Source organism: Pezoporus wallicus, unplaced genomic scaffold (assembly GCF_028554395.1).
Source record: "Pezoporus wallicus isolate ANWC-B61680 ecotype Strahan unplaced genomic scaffold, APGP_CSIRO_Pwel_v1 contig_13283, whole genome shotgun sequence".
In the NCBI taxonomy this organism is placed as follows: domain Eukaryota; kingdom Metazoa; phylum Chordata; class Aves; order Psittaciformes; family Psittacidae; genus Pezoporus; species Pezoporus wallicus.
In genome coordinates, this window is record NW_026638878.1 from 312,928 (window position 1) to 333,731 (window position 20,804).

General features: G+C 54.1%; 1 protein-coding gene across 1 annotated transcript in view; it reads right to left on the bottom strand.

Moving 5' to 3' along the window:
- LINGO1 (leucine rich repeat and Ig domain containing 1) overlaps positions 1-9,548 on the bottom strand; it is a 150,023-nt gene extending 140,475 nt beyond the window's left edge. The window contains exon 1 of the mRNA XM_057412964.1: positions 9,334-9,548. The gene's annotated coding sequence lies outside the window, so the exon portion shown is untranslated. The remainder of the gene's footprint in view (positions 1-9,333) is intronic.
- Positions 9,549-20,804: the final 11,256 nt, after the last annotated feature.

Genomic DNA, 20,804 nt, shown 5'->3' on the forward strand with positions numbered 1-20,804 from the left:
AGATCCCCCTCTTTGCCTAAATCCCTCTTCAGCACCTAGGTGCTACCCATCCCAACTAGTGAGGTTGCGGGTCAGACAGGCTTTTCCATGATGGGAAGGCTCCAGGGTCCAGGTTGCCTGGTTTCTAAGGAATTCATCTCAGCCCACCTCGGCAGGGCCACAGGCCTGCTGGAAGGAGAGCAGGGCTTTGGGGAACGGCTCCCTCCCGCCATCCCTCCAGGTTTGTCCTCATTAAAGAGAAAAGTTTGGAGCTCCCTGAAAGTTTCCTGCAACTTGTGATGAAAGGGAAGCTCTTCGGAGAGCAGACAGGAGCCCGCTTCCCCTGATGAAAGCTCTGCAGTGGCATTTGGGGGTTTTCACTTTGAGTAGCGCCAGCCAGAACAGAACATCACAACCAGCCAGGAAGAAGGTCTTACCCTTTCCATGGCAGGAAACCAAGTTTCCCAGCTGGAGCCCGGGACAGAACCCACCCTGGTCCTGCTGAGAAGTGAGTTAAAAGCCAAAGCCATCATTTCTGGGCTGAAACATCACAAGATTCACAACACACAGCCTGGAAGTGCCGTGCCAGAGCAGCTCAGATTGTATTTCTGAAAGCCCCGGGTGGCCAGGAGCTTCTGGAGGGTCATTTACCCATTCCCGCTTTAGGAATGGGTATTCACTGTGCCTAAAGCATGCCTGATGGTTACGGTCAAGCCTGGCTTCCAACATCGCCAGCAAAGCCAATCCTACAGCCCTCCTTGGCAGCTTACGTGCTGCTTAATTGCCCTGATAGTTCTGCATTGAGGGGTTTGCTGTAAAAAGCAGCCTATTTCTCAGCAGCAACAAATACTTGGGAAAGCTTGCTCTCTGGCAAACTCTATTGTTCATCCTTTCCACATAAAACGTTCCTAATGAAGAGGGAAAGCAGGATCTTGGCTTCTTTCAAAACAATCTGAAATATTATATTAAAAACATGCACTGAGTGCTGACATATTTACTGTGTTGCTTTATGAAGTAAATTGCCTGAGCTAATTCAGAGCTTGACACCATTCAGACAGCACATAACAATGGGACTGGGAGGATCTTGCTGCAAGAAGTCACACTTTAGGCAGGTATGGAGCATCTTGGAGCTGCCAGACAGCCCTGACTCCGGTTTCAATGGGACCTGAAAGCCACCGGCATCATCCAGCTGCACAAGCACTCAACATGTTCACATGAAGATGGCAGCAGGTTTCAGCTCTCATGAATCCTCCCTACCCAGTCCTTCAGCTCCTCATCTAGACATTGACAAAGGTCCAAGCTGGGAGGACATGGTACATACCATGCCAGGCTGTCCTGGCAATAGGCACCCATACCGTGGGAGCAAATCTCAGCCTTCCCCTCACCACACCAAGCCCAATCCCTTAGAAGCAGGAAGAAAGTTTTAGTTCATAGAATCATAGAATATTTAGGGTTGGGAAGGACCTTAAGATCATCCAGTTCCAACCCCCTGCCATGGGCAGGGACACCTCACACTAAACCGTGTCACCCAAGGCTCTATGCAACCTGGCCTTGAACACCCCCAAGGATGGAGCATTCACAGCTTCCTTGGGCAACCCATTCCAGTGCCTCAGCACCCTCACAGTAAAGAACTTCCTTCTTATATCCACTCTAAACGTCCTCTGATTAAGTTTTAACCTGTTACCCCTTGTCCTATCAGTAGTGTTTGAGCTGGAGACATCTGGGTTTCTCTCCATTTAAAGGACCAGCATCTTACAGGGTCTCAGCACAGGGAACGCTACAGCTGGGACAAGCATGGAGCATGTTAATGTGCATGTACCTGCAACCTAAACCCCTTCTGCAGAGCGGGTCACTGACACAAGGTCCTGGCTCCCCAGGACAGGTTGGTGCAGAACCAAAGCACACATCACAGCTGCCAGGATGCAACCAAATCCAGGATGCTGCCCCATGTCAGGATGCAACCACAGCCCCCAAGCAGGGCACAGAACCTCAGAAGCCCTAGTGTGCCCTGACCTTCTTTGACTCAGGACCAGAAGCCCTCTGCAAAGGTTCAGCAGCACCTCATCACTTCCACCCTCTCCAGACTCCCTTGGATTTAGCCACAGCAGCAAAGGGGCAGGCTCCCTACAGCCAGATCCACTGAGCAACAGGCATCACAACAGATCAGAGGGACCCGGGGCCCCTCCTCATTTATATTCCCCTCCAGCTGTAGCCTTCAACATGGCTGAGGAATGCAATGCAAGACAAGGCCTACAGAGAATGCCTAAAGATTATTCCTCTCAGATTCCAATTTATTTTCCATTATTAATGCTTTTGCAAGCCCAACACGTCCTGCAAACATAAAGAGCATGTTAAACATGCGGGCGAGAGAGCTGCAGAGCTGAGATGAGCACGTGCCTGGCACAGGCACCCACCCAGCCAACCATGGAGACATGGCCCCAGCAAGGCAAAGGGAAAAGCTTTGGGGGAAGCAAGCATCACCCTTGATGAGCAGATCCTGAAACAGAAGCTTGTTATCCCCCATAGGGATAACAATGTCCCACAGCCCTGGAAAAGTGAGAGCATCATCCCCAAAAGCAGAGGTACCGCATGCCTATGGCTGAGCGTCACTCAGGGACAGAGAGAAGGCAGGACTAGGGGAGAGCCACTTGCATGAAGGATGAGAGGAGCTGGAGTCTTCCATAATGTAGAGAAAATTGCTTTCACCAACTAGCTGCAGGTCTAAAGCAATTACATTTGGGGCAAAGCTGAGATCACATCCGAGTGCTGCACGCACGGTGGGTGCATTCTGAAATGCAAGAACTGAGTAAGGGAAAAACAGACAAAGAAAATGTCTTCAAAAATGATTTGATACAGTAGGTGCTGAGGGGATAAAATGGATAACTCAGGGAGGGGACACATCCTGGAGCCAGCCAGACATCCCAGCAATGGGACAACAGAGAGCTTGGAAGAGGAGCTTGGGCAGCACACTCCCACTGACAGTCCCCTAGTCCCTGAGCATGGGAAATGCTCCACAGGAAGCTCTGACAAGGCAGCAGGTGAGCACTGTCTGGCCCAGCAGAAATAGGCTGTGCCTTAATTAAAGCACCGTTTGCCCTCCAATTCAGCTGCTCATGCAGGAGTATGGTGAGAAGCAAGAGTGACTGTAGTGACAGCATCAGGATCAGATCTCAGTGGGCTTGAACAGCCGGGCAACATGCTGCCCTCAGATGAACACAAGAGGGAAGTGGAGCTGCTGGAGCAAATCCAGAGGAGGCCACGGAGATGCTGCGAGGGCTGGAGCAGCTCTGCTCTGGAGCCAGGCTGAGAGAGCTGGGCTGGGGCAGCCTGGACAAGAGAAGGCTCCTGAAGGGGAGACCTCAGAGCAGCTCCAGTGCCTGAAGGGGCTGCAGGAAACCTGGAGAGGGGCTTGGGACAAGGGCCTGTAGGGACAGGCCAAGGGGAATGGCTTGAACCTGCCAGAGGGGAGACTGAGATGAGCTCTTAGGCAGAAGCTCTTCCCTGTGAGGGTGCTGAGGCGCTGGCACAGGGTGCCCAGAGAAGCTGTGGCTGCCCCATCCCTGGCAGTGTTCAAGGCCAGGTTGGACACAGGGGCTTGGAGCAACCTGCTCTAGTGGAAGGGGTCCCTGCCTGTGGCAGGGGTTGGAGCTGGATGAGCTTTAAGGTCCCTTCAACCCAAACCATTCTACCATTCTATGATGCTATGAAATACTGAGCCACCTTATTACTTCCATTCACAGACCTACAGGCTGACACAAAAACCCACCCCAACACCTCCCAGTTAAAGCCTTTCAAGGACAGATGTAGACTGGGAGGCAACTGCTTTATTTGACCAGAGATGAGAAGCTCCTTCAAGCTAAAAGAAATACTTGTGATCTTCCCTGTCAAGCCGTCACCCTTCACCACTGTTTTTCCCCTCTAATCTGCTGGAATTCAGAAGGATCCAAGGCCTCCAGCACATCTTCTTTAATTACCAACTGGGGCCGAGCTGCCCCGATCCCTGGAGCACTGACTGCTGCCGGCACTCCTTAGACACCCAATTTATCAGGCAGATGCCTCTTTTGCTTCCCAGCCACGCATCTTCCCCTTGTCTTTATCTGCTCTGGGGACAGGAATGGGAAGTGGAGCAGCAGCACCCACGGCTGCTGGTGACAGAGCCCCTTTTCAAAGGATGCTGCCTTGCTTTTATTACCAGCCCTGGCCAAGTAGAATTGAGACATGAAGTAGATTTGTGCCCCAGATAAGGACATTTATTAGACAAGCTATTGAGGAGAAAACAAAAGCTAACAGTGAAGAGCCAGGAAGAGCAAGGATTAAAGAGAAAGCATCAAGAATACAAAGGGAAGCACTGTTAATACTTGGTGCTTCCTATCGGTGAATAGAAGCCTTGAGTAGTCCTTAATGAAGCTTTAGCAAAAGTTAGTGTCACCCCACAAGAGGTGACAAACACAAAGGCATCTGCACCCTCAAATAAAGCAGCATCCAGCCCCTTCCTTCATGGTCAGATGTGGCTGAGCATCCCTGCCCCAGGGTGGCAGCCTCCAGCATGTCCATGACCCTTCTCTTTGCCTATATGAGCACCAGACACTCTGACCACACACTAGGATGCTAGGATCCCGGAACGGCTGCTCCAGCCCCTGTCACTGCACCCCACAGCCTGACCAAGGCAGGATGAGGAGGGAAAGGGAATTTAGTCTCAGCGAGCAGAGCACTTCTGATTAAGTCAGAATTTTGCCTGCCCATGAGGAATGACTTGAAAAGCATGGATCCACTTAGATTTTCCTATTGGAGACCATCTGGTTTTCTCCCCACCAAAGGAGACAAGTTCCTGCAAATCTTCCAATAAAAGCACATATTTTTATGGGGGAAAGAGGTCTTCCATAGGAATCCTAACTATTTTATGATTCTTTGATCTTCCCTTGCACGCTGCTTCACCACTGGCCACGTGCCCCCCCTGGCTGGGGCACGAGCTGGCAGCATAGGGTGAGGTGAAGGAGGACGAGCCCAGGCAGGAGCACAGGGGTGCCCTTGCAGCCCAGCAGCTCCGGAGACATTCATTGCTTGTGACACGTTGTGGAAGGGAGACGTGCCTCATTAGTCAGAGCCAAAGCAAATAAGAAGGCTCCTTGGCCAATTATAACCAAAGATCCCAAATCAGGGATGCTCCCTGGGGCTCACCACTTCCCCTTCAGCCCCGCCAACGAGTGGGAAACCAAGGTGAGATGGAACACGGATTCTGGCTTCACCAAGGTGGTGAATTCTCCATTCCCAGCAACCATCGCGCAGCCAGGCTGGATCCGGCACGGCCAGCTGGGAAAGCACAGAGCTCCAGGAGCCGCACTTGGAAAGCTGGAAAATGAGAGGCTTCCTTTTGCAAGGTTCTGTTTCCCAACTCTTGAAACAGAGCTCATTGACTCTCCTGAGTGGCATTCTCTGCTCAAAACGTCTATTTTTAAAAGCTTTTCTCTTTTAAATGACGTGGTTTTCCTCTGTGGGTTAAGCTGAGCTGGCACATGCCTTTTGTGTGTGCTTTGTTTTTCATCTCACCTAGCAGGAGAGGGGGGAGGCTGCAGCCCTCCCCAGGCACCATCACCCAGGGCTGGCAGGGGACACCCCTTGTCCCACAACAGCTTGCCCCGGAAGGCCACCTCCTCTATGGTTAAAGCCACTGGGATCCTTCCCGTCACATCCCATGTTGTTGGGGAAACCTGCCCCATGGATCCCAGCCCATCCCCTGGGCATGCAGGTGCTCATCCTGTCCTTCCCTCCCCCGTCCTGGCCCAGCCTCAGGCAGGTTGGGTCCAGCCCAGCAGCATCTGCTTAAATGAAACAATAAACAAGGAGCCGCTGCAGATTTCCCTTACACTGCAGTTCCTTATTAATCCCCACAGTAAACACGGGGGGGGGAAGAAGCAATTAACCTAAGAGGGATGCTTTCTGTTTAAAGATACAAATGGATGCTAAAAGCAGACAAAGGAGCTGGAGCAAACGCATGGCAGAAGGAGTGGGGAGCAGCATCCCTGGCAAGGGAAGGAAGAGCATCAGGGCTCGTGCCAGCAGTGCCCAGGATCCATCACCATCATGGGAATGCAACCTGCACCATCCTACATCCATGCAGGGTCTGTCACCCTAGCAAGGGCTTCCTGGGGAGAGGGGCACCCCCTGAGCATCCCCATATACACCCCAGCCTGAACCGATTCTCCTCCCAGTGGGGCTTGCCATAGGAGCAGGCTGCAGAACATGGGGCTCTGGGGAATGGTCGGGCAGCAAAGCTGCAGTTGCTTGACTGGAAGAGGGCCGGAACACTGGAAGTAACCTCCTGTGCCCGGTGACTGATGCTGCACACGGCTGCTTTAATGAGAAATGGCCATTTGAAGCTTAACAGCTCTCGGCACCAGATTCCCTCCCCTCTTCCCACTGTAGCTGCTTCCCATACAGTGCCCCAGCTAATTAATTACAGAGCACAATCCAATCAGTCAGGCCATCCTATTGCAGTTAAAGGCGTTTAAGAGATAATGCCATGAAACTCCAGACGGACTGGCCTGACCCCAGCCTCCGGCACCACCGGAGTACTTGGGAGCTGCCGCCACCACCCCGGGTGACATCCCACATGCAAGCACACTGAAAAACCCCTCCAGTGCTCCCTGTGCACTGGATTTCTGAGACCTGATGATGACTCTAATGAGACCTGTGCTGTCCTCTCCCACTCATATCTCGCCACTGGGCTCGCTGTGCCCACCAAACACATTCCTGCCTGGCTCAACACATGTACAGGGTGAGGGAGATGCCCTCAGCCCTGCTTCTGCCTGCTCTGTATTTGCTTTCAGCATGGCAGAAGGCAGAGACTGGCCTCGCTGGAGACGGGCTTTGATGGCAAGGGGAGGAAGGACAGCAGCTAAAGTGACAGGATGCTGCTGGACAAGCAGCTTCTTTATGGTTATTATTGTTGGCATTGATGCGCTGATCTCCATATGGGATGTTCTCAGCTTTGCAGAGAAGGTTTAAATCTCTTCCCCAGGCTAAAAGCATGGGAGTTCAACCAAAAACTGAAGTGTTGAAGAAGAAGTTATTAAACCCCTTTGACAAGGGTGGGGGCTTGCGTTAGCTCAGCCCATTTGGTCTTGAATCACTGCCCCTCCAACCGCCCTGACAAGGGATTTATTCAGTGGGTGCCCTTAGTACCTCAGGCAGCCTTGTTTCTTTAATCACACCCATCTGGGGCCAAATCCTGACCAACATTGCTGGAACCCTGCTGGTTCCCAGTGGTATTAGAGGAAAATGGTTCTCTAATGGCATTAGAGAGGAAACCTGTGGCAGGCGACCCCGAGCACCCCTGCAAAGGATGGCTGTGGCTACTCTGCTTTGTGCCAGCTGCGCTCCCAGCTGCCTCTTGTTCAATGATGAAAGCAGCTGATGCTGTGATTTACTGATCCTACCCGGGGTTAATTTTGCCTTCCAGGGTGAGGATAAGCTCTTGGATTTGCAAACATTTTGAGGATTGTAGGTTTAATTATTTTTTTTTCCTCTTATTGTGTGTGCATGCATCAAAAGCTCTTATGCCTTGATCCGAAGCCAAGGCGAGGGATATACATCAAGTCTAAATATGCTCCTGTCACAGGTGGCATCAAAAGCTTGTTGCAGGTGAATAGGCAGAGGGTTCTGCTCTCACTTGGTCCAGCCCATCTCACAGCAGCTTGACCTCCAAGTGAGGAAAAGTCTGTTCTGTGCAGTCACTCATCCAAATGCCTTTGCAGAGCTGCAGGCACAGCTAGCTATGGCAAGGAACAGAAAGCGCCTTCTCAGAGCCGTCATCCAGAGCTACCCCAGCCAGATATCCATCTATCCTGCCTCAGGACCAGCACCATGCATCCCAGCACTGCAGCCCTGGCAGGATGGGACATCCTCCGTGGGCGCCAAGCTCCCTCAACACAACCGTCTGGAGAGGGAAGAGGCTTTTCCCTATGGAGCTGGGGAATCTAAACTCTTCCAGCGCTTACCTTGAGAGCTTCTGTAAAGCATTGAAGGGATTTTGGTAGGAGGAGGGAGGAGAAGCTGTTGGATAAACCCTGAGGCCACCCCACCCTCCATGCCTAGTAGATAGCTTTGGAGTACATCTCCTGATGGTCCTGCAATGGCTCCCCTGGGAACCAACTGAAAATATGAGCAGAAACGAAGCAACGCTGCAAAAACATCAGTCCCTCATCGAGGATGGCACCGACTTGAGGTTGTGCTGCCAGCCCAGAGCTGCACTAAGCGCCCAGAGCAATGCACCAGAGAAACTTGTTAGCCTTCAGCATCCATCTTCCCTTTTGCACAGCAGCCGTAGCACCAGGATCACTGCTGGAGCCCGCTCCATCCCATTTTCTGTTCCCTGATCTGAACCCTTCCTATGAGCCGCCAATTAAAGCACAGAACTGTTCTCAGCTCAGCCTCCCATGCATGAAAATGTCCTGTTATTTTGCACCTGCCAAGAGCTGTGTCCCAGCAGATTTCTCTTGAACTGACACTTGAGGATAATTAAACCTCTCTCTCCTCCGTTAGCAGCACAGCAGATAAAAAGGAGAGCCCTGGGGCTCTCGGGTCGCTGTTGCGGTGTGTGGCTCCTGTACAAGCCAGCAACATGAGATGAGACTCAGTTTCTCAACAGAGACACGGGCAGGGTGGCAGCTCTGCAACCTGCCCTAATTTGGCAAGGGAAGCTGAGCAAGATGTGAGGTGCATGCAGGGCTGATCAGCAGGTGAAGGAGGAGCTGGAAATCAAACGTCTGGGATCAAATCAAAGCCCCCCTTAGTGCTAAACCTAGGCTATCCTCCATCACTGAGGTCCCAAGGGGTGCAGCCGCCAAGGTCCAGGCACCCTCCTCATTGCCTCTAGCTCTATCCTAATGCAGGGACTGGCTCCCATCACACACACAGCTCCCCACAGCCCTGGCTGCCAGGTGCCCCATAGACCCAGCCCAAAGTTGGCTGGTTTCGTGGAGCGGGTGGCCGGGCGGGCAAGCAGCCGGCCTGCAGCAGCGGGCAGCCCCACGCCACGCTCTGCCCGTCTGCCGTGCGTGCTGCCGGAGGTTACTGCATGCATCGAACCTCAAAGCCGCGCTTCGATCGGGGCGGTTTTGAGGCTGGCGCTGAGCATCTGCCATCGCTCCGGGCTGCGCCTCCAGCACCCCTGGCCGGGGGTGCCCAACCCACCTGCCCCAAGGAGCCCCTTCGCACCGGGGGAACGGGGGGTTCCTCACCCCAGCCGCGCTGAGAGGAGGCTGGGTCCCCCTTGCTCCGAGGTCTCGCAGGTGCCTCCCCCAGGGATGGACCCCCGCCCCCCCAAAGCCCGAGCTCCGCGCCCGCCGCCGTTACCTGCGAGGGCTCGGTGTGCGGCCGGGCGAGCTGCGCCGCGCTGCAGCTGGGCTCGGCTCCGCGGGGCTCGGCGCATCCTCCGCCGCTCGGCCGGGCTCCCGCGCCCCGCTCCCCGCCGCTCTCCGCTCGGCTCCGCGCTGCTCCGCGCCCGTTCGCCCGCACCCCGCTCCGGCGGCGGGGGCGAGCGCATACCCCGGCGCTTGCGGCTGCCTCCGAGCCCCGAGCAACGCGGCTCCAGGCTCCGCTCGCCGCTGCCTACCGAAGCGCCCCGCCCGCCCCGCCTCCCGCTCCCCTCCGCGCCCGGCCCCGGTGACAAATCGCGGACGGGATTGCTTTAAAGAGAGAGCGCCCGCAGAGCCAGCCCGGGGGTGCTGTTTCATACGCACACCCCACCGGGGCGTAAGGCACCCCCCGGGGCTGTCCATCACCCCTTGAGCTCCCCTGGGCGCTGGGCACGAGGTGCGGCTGAGCCCCGACAGCTCAATGCACTGATGGTTGCCTTTGCTGCTGTTGCAGCCGTCAGTGTGGTGAGCTGTCGGGGCTCAGCTGTGTGTGCCCGCACCGGTGCAGGGCATGGGCAGCCCCCAGTAAGCAGGACGCAAAGCAACACACCTCTGCTACCAGAGACCATTATCGCTCCCCACAGCTACCTGAAAGGAGATTGTAGTGAGGTGGGTGTTGGTCTCTGCTCCCAAGGAACAAGGGATGGGACAAAAGGAAACGGCCTCAAGCTGCACCAGGGCAGGTTTAGATGGAGCTGAGGAACAATTCCTGCCCCAGAGGGTGCTCAGGCATTGGAACAGGCTGCCCAGGGCAGGGCTGCAGTCACCGTCCCTGCAAGTGTTCACACACTGTGTACATGAGGCCCTCTGCCATGGGTTAGTGCTGGCCTTGGCGGTGCTGGGGAACAGTTGGACTCGATCATCTTAAAGGTCTTTTCCAACCTCATGGATTCAGTGATTCTGCGGTTGGGGCAGGCTATCACCTTCCCAGTGAACCCCAGTCCTGCTGTAGTCAGGGCACACTGGATCCCACAGCACCTCCAGCAGCCCGCAACTTGCCAGAGGGGCTTTCTAAGGAAGATTTTGCCCATATGACATCTCAGTAGCGGCTGAGGGAGCCGTGTGCTTCTTCCTTGGTGCTTGGAGCATTCAGCAACCATGCTAGAAACTCTGCCTGGAGATTATGGGCCCAAGCTGCCAGCTCTGCAGGGGAGGAAGCCCCATTCTTTGCTCCCTACTGCGCCCCATGCTCAAACAGCGAAGTTTGCAAGATGATTGAGCTGTGCATTGTTCTCTTCCAGATCTAAACTTATCCCCCTGGCTGGGTCTGCATTAGCCCCTCCCAGGGTTGGGGGGAGATGAGGGCCCAAGGGCTCAGCATCCTGGATCCTACCCTGGAGAAAGGCACTGGGCTCCCTTGCACAAGCCAAGCTGCAAGCCCCCTTCCCAAAACTGACACCCTGCCAGGTATCATCAGATGTTCCTGTTTTCTCCTGTCAATATTATCCTCATCCTTATGCAAGCAAGAGCTGAGGTTTGCAGGTCTGTGGGTTTTAATCAAAACTGGGATTCTCTCCACGGGGTTACGTTCTCTCTGTCTTGCTGGAATGACACAGTGCGTTCAGTGAGGGTTTGTAGAGCATCCCAGCCTGCTGTGTGGGAATGTACCCCTGGCTGTGGGCTATGGCTGGGTGCAGCACCCGCATCTGGCAGGGGTGCTCGGCGCTGCACATCACTGGGCAGGAGCAGGCAGAGTGCAGGCAGCGCGCTCAGGGCAGTGTGCTCTGCAGCAGCATTCCTCTCTACCTCATGCTGCAGCACTGATGCACCTCCTGATGCTTTCACGCCTGGCGTTTCTCATCAGTGAACACCATCTGTACCAGAGCCGGGCACTGTTATGACCTTTGAGGCTCCATCCAGTGGTGGCTTCCATCAGATGCTTTTGTGTCTTACTATGATCCCAGGCACGGTGCCAGACTCAAAACCATGCTGAAGGCAGGGAATGGCTTTCCTCTGCTTGCAGGAACGAGATATGGGGTCCAAAAACCCTGCACAGATGCCAGGATTGGGTCTAGAATTATTCTTATCCCATTAACACCCTGATAAGTGAGATAAGAAAACCCACCTGGTAGGAGGATTGTAAGGTAATTAATGCATAGTGTTAGTAATGATCTCCTTATTCCAGCTCTGCTTATGATTACAACAAGCTTTGCTCTAGTCCACCATGATGTGCTGCATGAAGCAGCTATCTCCTGAATCTGATTTCCTGTTTGGAGATGATCTCTAGCTGAGAAATTACCTGCTCTCAAAATTGATTAGAGCCCTCATCAGCACATTCTTCACCCATCCTTTAGGCAGGCCCTGGAATATGCAGGGAATTGGGAATAATTTCATGCAGGAGGTAAAATCTGGAGCTGGTAGCCCAGCTGTGTGCCACTTCCAGAGGAAACCCAGACACAGCAGTGACAGCAGCAGGTCACCAGCCCAAATCCGGGTGCTGTGAGCTGCCCTGCTCAGGTCAGGGGATGCTTCAGCTCCTTCCCTTCTGGTGGCTGATGCTGGCTCATCATCCCTTCCACTTTGGGGGAGGCTGTCCCAAGTGCTAGGTACCTGCCAGCCCCTAAGCAGAGGGAGACTGGTGTCACTCGTCCCTGCCTGCAGGAACAATGCTCCTTCCCATAGGAAACTGGGACCTCGGGGGGGACACCAGCAGCACATGATGCACCCAGTGTGCTCTGGAAGGAGCCTGGAGCAGGCAGGACCCTGCTGGATCCCACTTCATGGCCCCTGCAGTTGCCTCTGCTTCCTTCACACGCTGGTGCAGCTGCATTTGGAAAGCAAGGAGGTATTTTTCCTCCTCTGCTTCACATGGCTGAAAACTGGCTCACAACTCTCATGGTCAAAGACTGTTTCCTAATTTCCAGCCTATATTAGCCAGTTTAAACCTATTTGTTCTTGTGCCAGCGCAGTCTCTTCGCTTAAATGGTTCCTTTCTGTACCTGGTATTTACTTGCTTGATATATTTATGGAGAGTAATCATATCCCTGCTTTTCCTTCCCTTCGCTGGGCTAAACAAGGCAAGTGCTTTCAGTCTCACCTTGTAAGACAGGCTTTCCATTCTCCCCACAGTGCTAACAGCCCTTCTCTGCGCCACTTCCAGCATGGATTAATCTTGCTGGAAGATGGGCTAGCGCGGCTGTGCGTGGTGCTTCAAACAGCATCTTCCAAATGGCAGGTGACCGCAGCTCCAATCACAGCCGTGCCACACGTGCATTGGCGTTCCCCATGCCAGATTGTCACCTGAATATGGTGACACAAGCAGGAGACCTTGCTTTGTGCCTGCCTTGCTTTGCATCCAGCTGTTGGCCAGCCCATCCCAGCCCCTGCCTTCCCCTCTGGCCGGCAGCAGAGGTTGGGTGCTCCTGCATGTTGGAGGGGGCTGGTTTCTCTCCTCTCTGCTGCACTGCGGTGTGGACGTGCAGAGCTCTCCCGTGGGGGGTTATAAACTCCCGTAGCCTTAAATGAAACTCACAGAGGACGTGCAGACTCATCCCACTGAACGCAAGAGGGAGATGGTATCACCATGCTCCGATGGTCACTAATAACTTTGCCTCTCCCGCGCTATTCTCAGCAGAGATAAACCTCCGGTGTCTGATGAGCCAGAACAGAAATATCCAGTGGCTCTCTGTTCTCTTCTATTTCTGCTGCAAGCTGGTTAACCCTGAAATCCAATTACTGCTCATTATTCAGTGGAACTTGCCTCTTATCAAATGGACACATTGCGGGGCCGGGGCCGCTGAGCTGACTCCAAGCGCTAATGGAGCTGCAAATTACTCCTGCCATGCTGAGGGACCCATAGATGTGAGCCCAGGGGTGCCTCTCCAGCACCCAATTGTCTGTGGGGCTCTGGGACACCTACCCCAGGCTGCCCATCGCTGCTGGGCACACTGGCAAGGGTTAATGCAGCCATAAGCTCACCCTCCAGCCTAGTGCCATGGGTGCCACGGGCTAGTCCTTGTCCCCAGTGCGGGCTGAGCTTGTTGGGTGCAGGCTGAGCCCGCAGGAATCAGCCTTTAATGTCTGTGGGTTATTGTGCAGTGTGAAATGCAAGGGGCTGATCCAGGCGTGCCATGTGCAGGAGAGGCTGGCTCCCTGCATTATCCCGGGAAGCGGGCGCGCAGCCAAGCCCAAACGCCACCTAATTCACATTCAGTGCTGAATTCAGCAGGTGGGGAAAGGCAAAAACAAAAAGGCTTTGCAGTTTTCTTTGCTGATTAAAGTCATGGCACAGCAAGTTTCACCTACGTTCATTAGCAGGGAGGGAGGGAGGGGGATGCTCCCAGCAGCAGCTGCTGCTGATGTTCCCCCAGCACTGAAGAGGCAGTGGGGCACGAACCAAACCTCCTGCCCATGATCCTGTGCTGCATGGGCTGGACGCTTTGCCCTGCACTTTCCCATCTTCCTCTCCCTGGCGTTAGCCCACCCTGCCGTGATGGCCTCGGGGACAGCTTCTGAGGTCAGCCTGGCTGAAATAAGGCCCACGGTAGCCTCTGTTTCTCTTCCAGAGCATCCATCAGTCCTTCTCCCAGACAGTTTAGGCTAATCCCCATCAGAGACAAGTGATGGAAATGGCAGGGGATGCTCCAGGCGAGGTCTCCTGACGCCATCAGACGTGCCTGCCGCACTTGCTGGCACCCACCACTGCATCATCTGCTGCTGGCAAGCCCTGACAAGCCCTGCCTGCCTCCCTTCCTCCCCCTTCCCAAGGGAATGAGCACGTCCTTGGAGCACCAAAGAGCTGCTGCTGCTCTCCCAGCCCTTTAGACATTGCACTGGCCTCCTGTGCTCCCTCAGAGAGGGGCTCGTATGAAGTTGCCATCTATTCACACCCAAGGCAAGAGGATGGGAGCAGGACCAGCGTGACGGATGCATGGGCAGGATCATCCCCAGGCAGACACATTTCAGCTCCTCCACACTGTGAGAAGTCTGCAAAGCAAAGCAGGGGCTGGAACAGGGGCTGGAGGTTCCCTGGCTCAGTGCTGTAGCTGAATGCTACAGAGCTGGGCATCCCAGGTGGGCAGTGAAAGCAGGCACTGAGAGCTGAGCACAGCCCAGTGCTTTGCTTCCGTCCCCAGCTGCCTTGTCACCTACCATCACCCTGATCAGAGCTCATTAATTCCCTAGGCAGCTCTGCCAGTTGGATACAGTGATTAGCACCCTGGCAAATGGCACCAGCAAACCTGGTCCTCTCCCCCTGCGTACAGGGCAATCAGTTCCATACGTGTCTGCTGGGCACCCACAAGAGCAGAAGACCACAAGGTGCCACCCTGAGCTCCTATGGATCCCAGCAACTCCTCTTGGTCTGGTCACCACTCTCCAGCTTGGCTTCCTCCTGCTGAAGGCAGAGCATCCCAGGGAGCCGCAGGAGGGGGAAGGTGGAAGGGAAGCCAACAAAAGAAACCCCAGTAAGTGAAAGATTAAATATAATACCCGGTAAATTAATATACAAGAAGAGACGGCAGGTTTTAAATTAACTCATTACACTGCGAGGCTTTCAAACCCATTTATTTACCCCATAGGTCCTGTAGCTTCATATGGAAAATGGCTTCTGCTTGACTGCTATTAAAGCTGGAAGGCGGCTGCGGCGGGCGCCGGAGGCTGGCAGGCACCACCTGAACGTGCCACAGATGTATGCAGGGACGGGTAATTGCACATGCAAAACGCTGGGCTGTGACAGCAAACAGGACGATTGAGCAGAGAAATGGGAATCCATTTCCATGCACAATTACCTGGGGGGGGGGGGCTGAGCCACGGCTTCGGGAGATGACAGGGCTGGGTGTCCCCCCCCATATCCTTCCCTAAGCTGAGTGCTGGATGTGCTGTGTGATAGCATCCTCCTCTCCGTGCCTGCATGGATCCCTGGGGAGCAGGGTATTTCCATCCTCCCAGGAACTGGGGGACGTGGTGCTGAGCTGGATAAACCTGGTGCTTATTACGTGGTTAGAGGGCAGGCATTAATGAATGAGGAGTTCGGGGGGGCGGGTTACTGGGAAAAGGGGCAGGGAAGGAAGCGGATAGTCTCAGCCCCTTTGTTTGGGAAGTGGCTGCCATCAGGAAAGGCTTTGCTACAGGGTCTCTCCTTCTCAGGAGCTGCTGTTCCCAGGTCTTACTGATGAGGCGGATCTGGTTCCTAATAGGTGATAATAAACAAAAGGGCAAGGAGGGGGGAAGAAAAAGCCCAGCTCTCATTCACTTCCCTCTGCCTCCCCTCCAGCTGGCAAACAGAAGGCAAGCTGCACCGGGGGATGCTCAGCCCGAGCTGTGGAGAAGTGGCTCTGCCTGAGGCAGACAGCACATTCCTCAGGGGCTCCTTGTGCCAGGGGCAAGGTCTGGCAATAGCCCTGACACAGGAATCACACAGGCCAGGCCAGCAGCGAGCAGAGCCTGCCTTTGTCTCCTTTCCTTGACTGCTGGATTCACTGCACTACAATTCCCAGCAGCCTGCAGGAGAGGTTTTGCCTTGGAAAGCGGCGTTAAGCAGGTCACGATGGATAAAGCACTTGGGGGGCCAGCTCAGCACTGGGCTGATGGAGGTGGGTGCAGGCACTGAGGCAGCCCCAGGAGCTCAGCCAGGGACATGGTCCCTTCCCAGCAAGGCAGAACCGAGGGCAGGGTGATGGGCTCAGGTCTTGCACACTCACAGTCTCCTACCTCATCCCAGGGCGGCTGTGATGCTTTACTTCGCCCTTCAGCAACCAACAGCCACTGGCTGGGCAGGCAGAGAGGTTAGTTCAGGAAAGGCTCCTCCTGGGTCAGTCTGGGAAGCACGACATGGGCGCACCTCTGTGGGCAAACCTGCCTCTCCAAGGGCTCTAGGGACAATGACATTGTGGTCCCAGATCACTGGAAGGAGCCCCCAAGTCCCCTCTGCATGTGCCTCTAATTATGACACCTTCATCTCTGGGAACACCAGCCCTCCTTCCCCCCATTCATAATTCAGTGTGACACAGCCCAGCAAAAATCAATTCTCTCTTGTAAGAAAGTGCCAAGGCAAATTATTTCCCAAAGCTTTCGACAGGGCTTTCTTCTCCCCCAGTGACTGTGTCTTTGGTGTTGAGCCCTAAAATACAGCTTAACCCTTTGAGCTCTTCCAGTCTGCTGGAGAGCCCGGCCAGACTGGTGATTGGTGAAGCCATCAGCAAGAGCACCTTGTCACCTCATTGCCCATCCATTAGGGATGGACCCATCTAGCTGCCTACAGGCAAGTCCATCCATTTGTCCTTCCCCGAGTCATCCCTCTAGGAACACTGCTGGCTGTACAACCCTCACCATATTGACCTTGTTGGAGGAGTAAGGGAAGCAAGGGTTGCCTTGGTTCATAGCTGGGCAGTTCATGTGTTTGGGATCCCTGGAAACCACCCACTGTTTCCCAAGGCAGTTTGTGGCCATCAGAGGACTTGTTTCTTTTCACAGTATCCTGGTAAAGTCACCATTGGGAAAACCCATTTAGCATCACCGATGCCTCAGGATCCAGCCCTGATGTGTGTCATGCTCAGCAGCCCCCCGGGCACTGCTGGGGGGGGACCAGGCATGCTCTGTCTCACCCGCACAGGAACAGCACTTAGGAAGATAATGAAGCTCTTCTTCCCTTGCAAGGTTGCTGGCTACCCTGCGTTGGGTCATTATGTGGCCTTTAAAGCTCATTAACACACCCAATTCCCAAAGGGCAGAGAGAAGGAAGGGAGACAGATGATGTGGCTTGAAGTTAGGGATAAGGCTATGAGGTCCCCAGGAGCACCCATTGGTAGGGGGCTGCCACCCCCTGTCTGAGCAGATGCTGGGAGGAGATGCTAAAAAGCCCTGAAGTCGTCTGCTCAGTGAAGGCTTTCCCCAGCCTTGGGCCACAAAGGAGAGGAATCAGAGGGAGCCGATGAAAGAGCAAACCTAATAAAGGGAGTTTTAATCAGGGAAAAAGAAAAAGTGGGGAGGGAGAGACCAGATCAGAGCTGTAAACTGGCTGGAAATCAGTCCCTTCGTTATCACAAACACATGATCACAACTTCCTATTTGACATTTCATTAATTTAAGCCAGGAGTCTGGGGACCAGCGAGAGAAGAAGAAAGCACATTATTAATTTTAAAGACCTCCTCCCGGAAGGGCTCACGCTCCAAAAGAAAAGAGAGATGTTAGAAGAAAATTGTTTCTTTATAATTTCCCCCCTCCCCTCACTTTCCTCCTCTGTCTTTTCTCCTCTAGCTGCAGGAGAGCTCGCTAGCCATTAAAAACCCAGGGCTGGGCTCTCCATGCCTTTCCCAGCCCACGGGCAGATGCAGGGTGGGATACAGGATTGTCCCTGCAGGCACCTGGGAATGAACCTGCAGAAGCCACCCGTTGTTAGTAACTCATGGGCAGGCTTGCAGAGCCTCGGGAGATGCCCACAGCCGCTGCCCAGAAGCATCCATCTGTCCTGCATCCCATCTTCCCCGCCTCGGAGGAGCTGAAGGCAAAGCTGCCAAAAATAAACCGATTCAGGACAGCGTCTCTATTGTAAGGGCAGATGGATGGCGCCGGGGCTGCGCTTGAAAAGGCAGATCTAAAAGGATGGAATTAAAGAGCCTTTGGAGAAAGAGGCTTTCTGTTAAAGCTGGTGTGCTGCTTTGCAGATAAGGCTTCTGCAGGTGGAGCGCAAGGCCACCCTTCGGGTCTAACTGGGGAAGGGAAAAGCCCACCCCAATCCTCCCCACATGCCTCCAGCACTATAAGGTGGCTTCCTTCCTCCTCCAGCTCCCACCATCGACTTGTTAAACATCGCTTCTGGATCTCAGATCTACCCCATGTGTTCTGAGGGATTTCGATCATCTTGGGCAATTATTACAAAGGACTTCTGGAACTGTCATACATTCCCACCCCTGTCTGCACGGCCGCACACTGCAGCCGCACGCTGCCCACGGGGTGGCCAATTCAGCTCCATGTATTTTGACTGCCTCAAGTCCCACCATCGATTTTTCTGTCAGGTCCAGCTGAGAATTGAGCTTATTAAAAAACAAACCATCACAACTGGGACTGAGCCATGCTGCAATTCCTGCCTCCACGTGGGGCTTCCACCTTCCCCAGGTGTGGGTCCTGCTGCCCCCAGCTGTCCTTTGCTTTTGGGGCTGATGGGCTGGTGGGACCCATTGATAAGAGAGAGAAATCAGAGTTTGCTCAGTGCCAGCAATTACCTGTGTCCCCATCATAGAATCATAGAATAGTTAGGGTTGGAAAGGACCTTAAGATCATCCAGTTCCAACCCCCCTGCCATGGGCAGGGACACCTTACGCTAAACCATAACACCCGAGGCCTTGTCCAGCCTGACCTTGAACACTGCCAGGGATGGAGCATTCACAACCTCCCTGGGCAACCCATTCCAGTGCCTCACCACCCTAACAGGAAAGAATTTCCTCCTTATAGCCAATCTAAACTTCCCCTGTTTAAGTTTTAACCCGTTACCCCTTGTCGTGTCACTGCAGTCCCTAATGAAGAGTCCCTCTCCAGCATCCCTATAGGCCCTCTTCAGATACTGGAAGGCTGCTATGAGGTCTCCACGCAGCTTCTCTTCTCCAGGCTGAACAGCCCAAACTTCCTCACCCTGTCTTCATACAGGAGGTGCTCCAGCCCCTGATCATCCTCGTGGCCTCCTCTGCACTTGTTCCAACAGTTCCATGTCCTTTTTATGTTGAGGACACCAGAACTGCACACAATGCTCCAGGTGAGGTCTCACAAGAGCAGAGCAGAGGGGCAGGATCACCTCCTTCCACCTGCTGGTCATGCTGCTTTTGATGCAGCCCAGGATACGGCTGGCTTTCTGGGCTGCAAGCACACACTGAAGCCGGCTCATGTTCACACACCCTGTTGAACAGCATTCGCTCTCACCCCTATCTATTCAGCACAGATAATTTTAGCCCTCACTTTATCTCTTCAACTGAGGACTTCATTTGCTGCCAATGAAACCGGTGGTTTCAAGAGCTGGGCCAGGTTACTTGCCTTCAGGCAGATGTTCAGTGCTACTCAGCCTGCTGAAAATGAGGAAATAATAGGGAAAAACAATGATTTCCAAGCTGAACCCTTCAGGAGCCTCTTGTACCAGCTTTTGCCCTCACCAGCTCAGTGCTGGGCTCCCAGTGCCCAGAGGACAGCCCTGTGCCACCAGTCCCACCCCAGCTAATTGGGTTTTGCTCCTCGCTGCTATTAGACATGCCCTGGAAGGGGTAAGGAGGCACCCGAGATGCTGAAGCTGCCCCATGATGGCTTTGGCTTTTGTTCTCTTTTATTGCTGCTTTCTGACAGAGAAAAAACACAAAGGAGATATTTATGAGCCCTACCAGCGGTGGGTTTGGCTCTGGGCTGCGTTTAAAGCACCTCTGTTGTTTCCCAGCTTTAACTGCCTGCCGGATATTTACAGCACTTGACAGCAGGAGCCAGAGCCAGGTTAAAGCACCATGAGCGACCTGCACCTCCGGCAAACGTTTGTTAGGGCAACACAGGAGGAGGGGAGAGCCCCTGCATGAAAGCATGGCTATCTCTTCATGGTACCGCTTCCCTCACCCCAAATCCCCACGTAGGCATGGCCAGGAGGTGCTGGGGAGGGATGCTGAGCACTTCCCATGCTCTACCAGTGTGGTCCCAGTTTGGTCCCCCGATCCCTTGCTTCACACACAGGGGCTGGGGTGAGTGGGGCTCACAGGTTGCTCCTCTGCTTCCCACCCCAGCCACGGATCTGCCTCATTTTCGCTTCTCTCCCACGCTCCCTTTATCTCATGTTTATTTTTCTTCACTGCTTTTGCATCCTATTCATCTGTCTCTCTTTCCATCTCATCTCCCCCGTCCTGAAAGGCTTGTCAGGAGAAGAAAGAGCGAGCCCAGCTTCTCCCAGCTCTGTTTACCAAATAAGGCCCGGAGTCAGGTTTTATTTAAGCAAAGGAAAATGAACTGGATGCAAGTAGGCCAGGAGAAGCGCTTGTGAAGAAAAAGGATGACAACAAAAGGAAGATGTACAAGGGAGCAGAGGCAGAGCATCCCCTCGGGATGATGGACGCAAGCTCATTGCCAGAGCCCGGGTCTGGTGCTGCAGCCTCGGCGGTTCTGCTTGTTAGTGGTGCCAAAACAGCGTGGAAAACACAGGAATGCCATGGGAGGTTGGGGAGCAAATCAGGTGGCCAATTAGTTGGTTTAGGGCACCCTTTGTTTGAAGCCACAGCAGTGGTTTCCTTCCCCCCCATAGGCTATAATGCAATTAGACAGGCAGCAGCTGTCAGAAGCAGCAGCATCAGTGCGAAGTGGGAAGCCCCTCAGTGTTGGGGACCTCCTAGCCAGCAACAGGTATGGGGGGGGCTTTGCCTTGCCTTACTGCAAATCCTCCCCCATGCCACAGGGGCTGCAAGACATCCCTGACCTTCCTCCAGCCAGCCTGGAGGACCCAGTCCTCCCCAG